Source organism: Pecten maximus, chromosome 16 (genome assembly GCF_902652985.1).
Source record: "Pecten maximus chromosome 16, xPecMax1.1, whole genome shotgun sequence".
In the NCBI taxonomy this organism is placed as follows: Eukaryota; Metazoa; Mollusca; class Bivalvia; order Pectinida; family Pectinidae; genus Pecten; species Pecten maximus.
Window position 1 is genome coordinate 14,678,392 of NC_047030.1, and position 9,617 is coordinate 14,688,008.

At 40.3% G+C, this 9,617-nt stretch overlaps 1 pseudogene; it reads right to left on the reverse strand.

The window, feature by feature from the left end:
• Positions 1-1,380: 1,380 nt before the first annotated feature.
• Positions 1,381-9,169, reverse strand: LOC117314728 (annotated as a pseudogene).
• Positions 9,170-9,617: the final 448 nt, after the last annotated feature.

Genomic DNA, 9,617 nt, shown 5'->3' on the forward strand with positions numbered 1-9,617 from the left:
TCTTCCTTTCCTGTACTGATTCACCCCTCGTCTCCCATGACAGTCAGTTCTACCATCACCAGGTTTTTTTCTTGCTGGGTGATAACAACACTATGTCTGGTTGAGTGTTGTCTCCACGATCTCTTGGGAAATTAATTTCTTACCGACAAGATACACTCGCATCTCCCAGTCTTCTGAACCTCCAATAATCCCTAGGTTGGTATTTCTTGTCGTTCCCGATGGTGTCTGTACCTCTCTTTGGAATCAGATGAATGTTGGTACCTTCTTTGCTCCGCCTCCTTTCTTCCTTTCCTTCTCAAGTATGTGAGCAAGTTACCGTAACACCTTGTCATGTCTCCGCGTGCATCGGCCTTGTGCCAAAAGTAGACCCTCCATAAATCCTTTGCTCGGTGGCTGCCAGATGTGGAGAATCAATTGTTTCAAACTCAAGTCTCGTTCTTCATAATAATCTTATAAAGGAATATATGTACGATACTACGAGATATCACACCAATTTTGTGTGTAATAAATATGATATACAAGATACCCGTTAAAAGCTGTTAGATATATCATATACGAAATCTCATGAAATAAATAATACGCTTAAGTTGATTTCATAAAAAAACTAGACTAACGTGGTACCAAGGTAAACGACAACTTGGTTTACCCAGGGATGCATATTCATTACAAAGGACCGGTTGCTTTTGTTTTATTTTTCTATATTTAACACACCATTATCAGATTGTGGGCTGTTCACATTGCCACGTGACCATTTAATTTTGACAGATAATGACGTTTGTTACCACTATCTCCCAGAAAGTACTTAATGGATCTTTATTGTGCATGCGAGTTCCCATTGCTCTTTTGTTTTTACATACATGTAGTTAGGAATACATTTAGACAGAAACATTAAAGAGATGGTCGGTAAAGTTATACATATTTGTGGAAAAGGTTTTGAAAAGTTGTTTATTCTTGTTCCTCGCTTCATGACGTCATTTGGTTGTTATATCTACTACATATGTCTCTACTGAACACGGGAATGAGTCCCTTTGGCATTAAATATGTTAATTTATTGGAAAACAAACATTTTGAAATACATCTGAAATGTTAAATCATTTGTGGTGTATTACGACGGTATATTTTCCCTAGTTCTATTCGGGCTACATTGACTCAACAACGTCATTTCTGACTAGGTCGAAATATATCATGCAAAAACGCCTTTTGCCGGGTATGTTTCCTTTTTAAATAAAACATTTATTAGTTTTACAAACGTTTTGAATTATTTTGGTATACTGTTAAAGTCCATCCTCGACATTTCAGGGGTCGTGTTTCTCTTTGTAGACGATATCACAGGGACATGATATTTTTTAGCTAAACTAACATTAGGAAAGTTGACACCACTCTCTGTTGAATATTTATTTATACAGTACACTTAACATCTTGGATAGAGACAACGCAACCCTTGGATTCAGACGATGCTGTTGCAATGCTTTCCTGAACCAACATAACATCATTAAAATGTTTGTTTCGAATTACATTCTTCTGACTCGGTGGTGCGTTAAAATGACACTGACCAATTGCATTTCTAAGCTTCAAGCGGATTGTAAATATTTACTGGTATGGCAATTTTTCAGTTAAACATTATGCGCAAAACAAGCAACAAAACTGAACACATGTGTGCTAACACCACTGTCTCTGGACATATTCCTCTACTCCCCGAAGTTGGTGTCTCACGAGGAGCTTCTTTGCAATGTTCTTTGTTGATTCCGACGCACGAGGCATATGCCATCACATGCGGGATGTAGCTTTGTTCATGCGTTCCGGTAAGCAGGTGTGCCATTGGTCCATTAGCGTAAACCGGAACATCCTCTCCCGCATGCGTCTCTGAGGACAGGAGGACAGCACTTCCCTGTCGGAAGTTGAAGTCGGCTGAAACACAAAACAGTCCAAATATGAGGACAATGATAGCAAATGTTACTCCAACTTACTTGATTGTCTGTGGTCTAGTCAAACCCGAATGATTTTGGTCACTGAGCTGCTATTAACCAACTGTGGTACATATGTAAGAGTTGGAAATATAATGCTTTATAGTCTTAAATAAAATTTTCCAACCCTCATAAAATATCCTTTTTAAAGACTCTACACAAAAGAAAAGTCCCCTGTCCTGCGAGATCTACGAGTACACACTAAGTACCTGTGTTCACGTCGGTGAGATTTTCTCGCCCCACGGGTCCGTTACCATACACTAGTGTAGTGTATGGCATGTCGTCATCACTGATGTCATCATTTACCAAACCTGGAATAACAAGGTAGAATTGTTGATCACCCGGTTCTTTATTGTTTCATAATGCTAGATCTTCACTTTCCCATGTGGCGATTTCCACGTTTTCAGCGATATTTTCCAATACAGTAATTCTGCGTAAACAATACGTTACCAAGGATACTGTTGCCACGGCTGGGGTATCCGCTCATCATAAACACGTGCGAGTGGTCGGCCGTGACGACCAGCAATGTCTCCTCCTTATTGGTCAGATTCAGCGCCATCTGTATCGCCTCCTCGAAAGCAACGGTCTCATGCAACGCACGTGCACCGTATGTTCCGTGATGGGCGTGGTCTATTCTTCCTCCTAAAAGAGTGGACATAGATATCAACCAAGTAAACCAGTCAGTACGTATTGCTTAACACTGGACGAGTCAGTGACTGCCCTTGGTATTTAGCTTGAGTTTCTTTCGTATGCAGCATGACGTAAGGTCTGTTGCTACTATACATTGAATTCAAAGGTCAAACGAATTCACCTGATGTCACAATCTCTATAGTTACTCCTTCGGTGAAATCATAATTTCATAAACATTGATGTTAATGTATAAACACCTCGATTTTAAAACACTGTCAACAAATCAGAACAAATACATGTACCAATCGAGCAGAAACATACACCCAACCAACTATAAATGAGAACCCTGTATTTTACAAATCCAGTCGGAAAAAAGCTAATTCACTTGTCAATATCTTGTCAATCAATAGGAAGACAAAACATTGGAGAAAAGCGTATTGTCTGACAGTCACAAGCCATCATTTAATTCAATACAAAAAAAAACATATAACTGATCACAACGGAGTAAGTATCTTATCTATATTAGGTTCTTAGTAGGACCATCAAAAAGAAACATGTTATCAACCAATGAAATACAAGCATACATTCTGTCCATAATAAAGAATCTGACATTTGTGGCTCTCGCCATTCACAAAGTACAAGTAAAACAGAGGCCTTTCTTCTACCAATCAGACATAATTAAGACGCCCTGACGCGTGTTTCTACCAACAGAAGAACATAACTTTTGCTAAATCACAAAACAAACCAACCTTCGACCAATAAAAAGAACCCCAACGGATTGTTGTCTAGCAAGTGTATGGCTTTTTGCGTCATTTCCGCCAGAGACGGTTCTCCGTCCGGTCCCGTGTTTCGCGCATGCTCATATTGCATATGTGAAGATTCAAACAGGCCTGAAATAAAAGATAAATAAGTAAACACAATCATAATTTAGTCAGCTACTTAGTAACTCAGCAAATAACAAGAAGCAGTGCAGTATTTTGTCATCTACTTCTGCTTCTATTTCAGTGAATTCTCTTGAAGGCCAAGCGGAAGCATGGTGAACGATTTCAGACTTTTCTCCCACTTACTTCCGGTTCGCGCCTGTTCCCGTACTTAACAACTTTCTTCTTCCTAATGTCTCCCTTCGTTGACACCGCCTCACCTTTTGGCCTTTGGTTGGTCATTCGCCCCTGTGAGGCAGGCTTTGGTCCTGTCCCCTGACCGAGACATACCAGTCTTTAAAAACGTAACAAGTCGCTACTCCTCCTTAGCGTTCAGCATTTAGAGAGTGAAACGACTGGTTCGTCCGTTGTCAGTATAATGTGACCGAGTATGTTTCAGTGAGGTAACACTATGTAGTCGGCGTAAGTTCTACGCTTACTGCAGCCCCCTAGATCACACGAACTCATTACATACACCCATACAACTCTCACACAGGGGAGGCCACCCTTACAAAATGACCATAGGCTAGAGAGGACGTTACACACAATTATCCAAACCAAACCCTTTACTCCGGGTTCAGGTTCAGTTATTAAGCAGGCCCCAGCCCCCTTTAATAAACTACTCGAGTCACCATATTAAGACACACTGACCAAGTAGATGGTCCGTTTTTTCCGGATCTACGGCACTAAACTGTTCATTGTTCCATACGTAACGGTGACTGCTATTCCGGTCTATTTTGTCCTTTGTCCACTCCTGAAACATATAACGTTGTATGCAACAGACACGGATCAAAGGTCACATACATGTCTGAAAACGCGCCGTTATATCATCTAATGTAAGTGCCCCAGTTTTACACTTTTATCAAAAGCAGTTTTAGAGATTTCAAAATGGCATATAAAAATCAAAACAATAAAATCAGTTTACAAGTTTGTTAAGATTTTCGAGGATTATCTGTCCAGCCAAAAGGCATTTGTATATAAAGAGTAGTGTGGAGAGAAGTATAGATCCTAATATACAAACCACCAACATACACACGCACGCCTTTATGATAATGTTACAACCACCTCCAAATATTTACTGGTTCACCGTTGTGAAGTCCTCGGTCTGTCTTGATACTACGGCCTTTATCCTATAGTAGTACTTTTATTATAAAAATAAACACACAAAAAAGAAATATCATTTTCAGACCAACTTCAAGGACTTGTTTAGTTGTTTGTGCGGGGTTCAGAATCCCCAGATCAGCCAGAGTCACATGATGACGGTTGCCCAGGAGACACAACAGAAGAAAACAAGAACAACACATGAAATAAAATTAGGTCCACAAGGAGACCATTGGACAAGTAAGATGACCAGGTGTTCCGGAAGGGTAAGACGTCGTTACTACATGGACGGCTTCCGTCATTCACATCTATGTCACAACCATGTTATGACACGCCCCCATAATGACAACCATGTAGGATAACAACGGTACCGCAAACAAATATCAAAAACATCTAGCTTCATATAGCACAAGGAAATATGATGGTTTCCAATGATATCATTACGTCATTAGACACTACATTACGTCATTGGACACTGCGTTACGTCAATGGACACTGCGTTACGTTAACATAAGTGACGGCTGATGCACTTACATCTACGAGATCGATATCTGCCCTCTGATACCGACTTGTCGCGTTCAGCTCGGGATCTGTTTTGTTTTCTGACAGGAAGTATCGCCTCCCGCCTCCTAGGATCACCTGTTGGGGAAAGCACGTGTTTAATCCTGGTCATATCAATGATATTAACATTCCACCATAAAATATAATCCGAAGACAAACATTATCACTTCTTTAAATGCCAAAATTATACAATTGCCCGTGTTTTGAAACTGACTTTAAATCGTGTTGATAGCTTTCTACTAATTGAATAGTCTATACCATCATATGTTGTTGAATTATTGTTGTTAGGAGACAGATTCATAAATACCACGTGACAAATCATTTTTGACAACGAAGAAAATATCAGTAGACTTAATGCAAAACATTGAAGAAGATTTTTTACATGAAGGTACAATATTCGGTATACTAAAACATACGTTGACGTCGCTATTGTTCATAACCAGCTGGTAGGCAATATCTCTCTCGACATCCGCCCTCGACTTCCTCAGTACCCAGTTCTGTGTCCCCTTCCCACCCTCGAGCAGCCGCATGTGCATATGCTGCTGCAGGTGTCGCGTGCGTCACGCGCGTGGTGGTAACGATTCCTGTAGATTTACCTGTGTATGTAAGTAATTGTGTAGTGTATCGAATTATACTACGATTTCACGAGGAACAAAATCATTTTTTAAAAACTCACTCCTTTGTCCTTTGAATATAAAGACAGGTCCCGACCGTTTTCATAAATATTCTTTAGCTCAACTAAAATCCAACATGAAAGTATTAGAGAATTTGAAGAATTTAAAGCCACTGATGCTTTCATCATGGAAATTTTAAGTAATAAATTTCATTAAGTTAAGGAGCGTTGATGAAACTGAAGTCTGATTAAGCAAAGATATATATTATTCCCATGTGAAGAAATACAAGTACCTTCCTTTTTACTCCAGTTTAGAATCGACGTCACTTCCGCTCCGTGTTGTGACGTACAATTGCTATATTCGGCTATATCATCAAGTCCCAGTGTGCCAGCCTTGGCCTTCACCCCACAGAGAAAGGCCGTTCCTGTACCCGCTGAGTCAGGAACCTGCTGGTCTGTGTTGTACGTCTGGAAGATAAATGTGTGTTTGGTACTGCATAACGGAAGTTCAATAAACACTAACCAAAACTTGGCTTTAAGTTTGCCATTTCCCTACATGCCACGGTAAAATTGCCATGAATTTGGATACCGTATGTAACTATCCAAACACTAAAATATGAAATTTTGGTGAAGACCATTATTCCGTCTGTACGTAGCGAGGTATGGTATGGAATTCAATATCCTTGAAATGTTTTGCTTGTACTAAAGCGCCTGACTGACTTCAGCCAATATGGTGCCTCCTTCCATTTTTCGTTCTCTTTTCGATTGTTTTCTTGGGATTTCAAAAGTGTTGTTGCAGTCTTGTCAACATTCTGGACGCCAGTTGGTCAGCTGGGTAACGTTGATGGTTGACCCACATCCAAAATCTAATGAAATATGTACTCTTTGCCTTTTTCTTATATCGCATTATGTACTTTCAATGCCATGTTGAAGCATGATAGACGCATCTTCGTATGATACCTGGAGATATTCTATTCTCTCATTTTTTTTCTGCTCGAGAAAGGAAAACCAAAGTAGCCATAAATCTTTCATCTTCCTCTTATCTGACTTAAAACGTGTGAAAGGAAAACAGAAGGAATTCAACGAGGGAGCGAAGCAGGAAGAAAACGACGGAACGGAAGATTAGTAGGCCTTGGAGTAGGAAAGTAGGAAAGAAACGTGTCAAGAGAACAGTAGCGTAGTTCTTAGTCTTTAATTATATAGAATGTCATTGATAATTACACTGATACACATGTAACAACTTGAATTGGAATTTTGGAAAAAAAACAAACTTCTCCTGATCATTTAGTTTTAAATATGGATAAAGATATATTAGTTTTACCTGTATTACGTTTTTACCTCCTTGACATAAAATGTATATTCAATCTAATCTTTATAGTTTAATCTCCTGTCAACAGTTCTTGTGAAAATGTACTTTTATTGATGGACTCTTAGAAATTAGTATGCTGCTGTATGAGCCAGTCGCAAGCGACGTGACAAACGGGTACGTCCTTACATTACGAGCTAATAACTTAAAAACTTAAGCCAATGAAAATGCTTGTTACAAGCAAGAGTAAATCATATCAAAAGCAATATCACCGGAAGTAATACCTTGATGAGTCCTGTGTATGCGAACTTCTCGTACGCCATTACGTTTTCCTCTCCAGTTTGTCCCTGAAGTTGTCCTTTGTAGATTCGGGACGCGGTCACGGTCGAAATCCCCAATCCGTCGCCAAGGAACAGAATGACGTTCTTCGCAACGTTAGTATTATGCTTCTGTCCCATCATCTTCTTCAGTGTCTCTTGCGCATGCGTGTTCCAATAGGCCGCGTCTGAGAAGAAACAATCATCATCATCATCATCATCCATTCGAATACTACCAGGTTTTAATTGTAAATCGTGTACTAGTGGTATCACATTCTAGTTTCTTGCCAGGGGAGATAACCCTTTAGCTCAAGGACAGGCAAGCTGAAGGTCGCGTGTTTGGCTCCTTGCTAGGGGAGATAACCCTTTAGCTCAAGGACAGGCAAGCTGAAGGTCGCGTGTTTGGCCCCTTACTAGGGGAGATAAATATTTAGCTCAAGGACAGGCAAGCTGAGGGTCGCGTGTTTCGCCCCTTGCTAGGGGAGATAACTCTTTAGCTCAAGGACAGGCAAGCTGAGGGTCGCGTGTTTCGCCCCTTGCTAGGGGAGATAACTCTTTAGCTCAAGGACATGCAAGCTGAGGATCGCGTGTTTCGCCCCTTGCTAGGGGAGATAACCCATTAGCTCAAGGACAGGCAAGCTGAGGATCGCGTGTTTGGCCCCCGGTGGAGGCACGCTACTCGCTTTCCAATTTAAGAATAATGATGATTTGGGATGGATTTGCAATGATTGCTGGACATTTCCCCGAGATATTGCAAATGGTTCCAGATTCAGTGTTATTGTGAGTATACCACGGTGATGACGACATACATGCGATATAAGAAAGAAAGAAAGAAAGAAAGAAAGAAAGAAAGAAAGAAAGAAAGAAAGATAACAAAACAATGAGTCATGCATGGTATTATTATTGGTTACCTTGAGTAAGGGCACACGCTACCATCGACATCAGCCATGGTAGATACCGCACCTGAAACAAAAGGGTAACAGGTGTAAAACATATATAGAATCTACAACTACAGTCAAACTTTGTTATCTCAACTTCTGATAACTAAAAGACCCTGCTTAACTCGAAGTAAAAATCCAGTCCCAATAAACAGTATGGCGTCGGGATTTCTTCTTGGTTAAAGAGTCTGTATTTTGGCCTAGCACATTCAATGGCAATAATGAGTGCTGAAGTAAACGGTGTTTTAATGTAAGTCAAGAAATATTAAATAATTACCCTTAAATTCTACGTAAAATGTGCCATTTACCTCAAATACCCGGAATATCAAGAAGTTTTTTCCCGTTATCCCACTGATTTCTATATAACGAGGTTCGATGAGTAGAAATAGACACGTAATACGTATCTATGGTTAACATTTGTATTCATAACAAATACATTGAGTTAATGATTAAAAATTCACACGAGATTTATACCTTCATTACATCTTTAATATAACATAAACAATTTGAACTCACATCAATTAGATAGGGCCACGTTAACCCCGCCCGCAAACGAGCAAAATCAACTTTGTTTGTAAAACGTTACCAATGAGGTGCACGCTTCCATTCTCGGTAATTTGATTTGGACTTGAACTATATATCTCTATATTGTTAATAATGTAAAGGCAGAATGCACAGCATGATCTAAACTGATGAATAACAACTTGTTTATCAAACAAATAAATAAATAAATAAATAACTTACCCGTTCTTGCCCAGGGAACATGTTGTTAGTACAGGTCCCGTCAGGTTTTTCTTCATTATTTTATAGTCGTTATTAATCTTCAGGTACCATTGAACAAAGGTCAAAGGTCACCTAGGTAGGTAGGTATGGCCACCTAGTAGTACCATTTGCTTACTTAGCAAACATACACTGTAGTAGCGGGGTACTTTAGTGACCAAGTGAAGAACCTACCTATCTCGGGTTAGAAAATAACAGTCCCGTCACCGACTGGAGGACCTAACAGTCCCGTCACCACTGGAGGACCTAACAGTCCCGTCACCACTGGAGGACCTAACAGTCCCCTCACCCACTGGAGGACCTAACAGTCCCGTCACCCACTGAAGGACCTAACAGTCCCGTCACCCAATAAAGGATCTAACAGTCCCGTCACCCAATAAAGGACCTTACAGTCCCGTCACCACTGGAGGACCTAACAGTCCCGTCACCACTGGAGGACCTAACAGTCCCGTCACCACTGGAGGACCTAACAGTCCCGTCACCACTG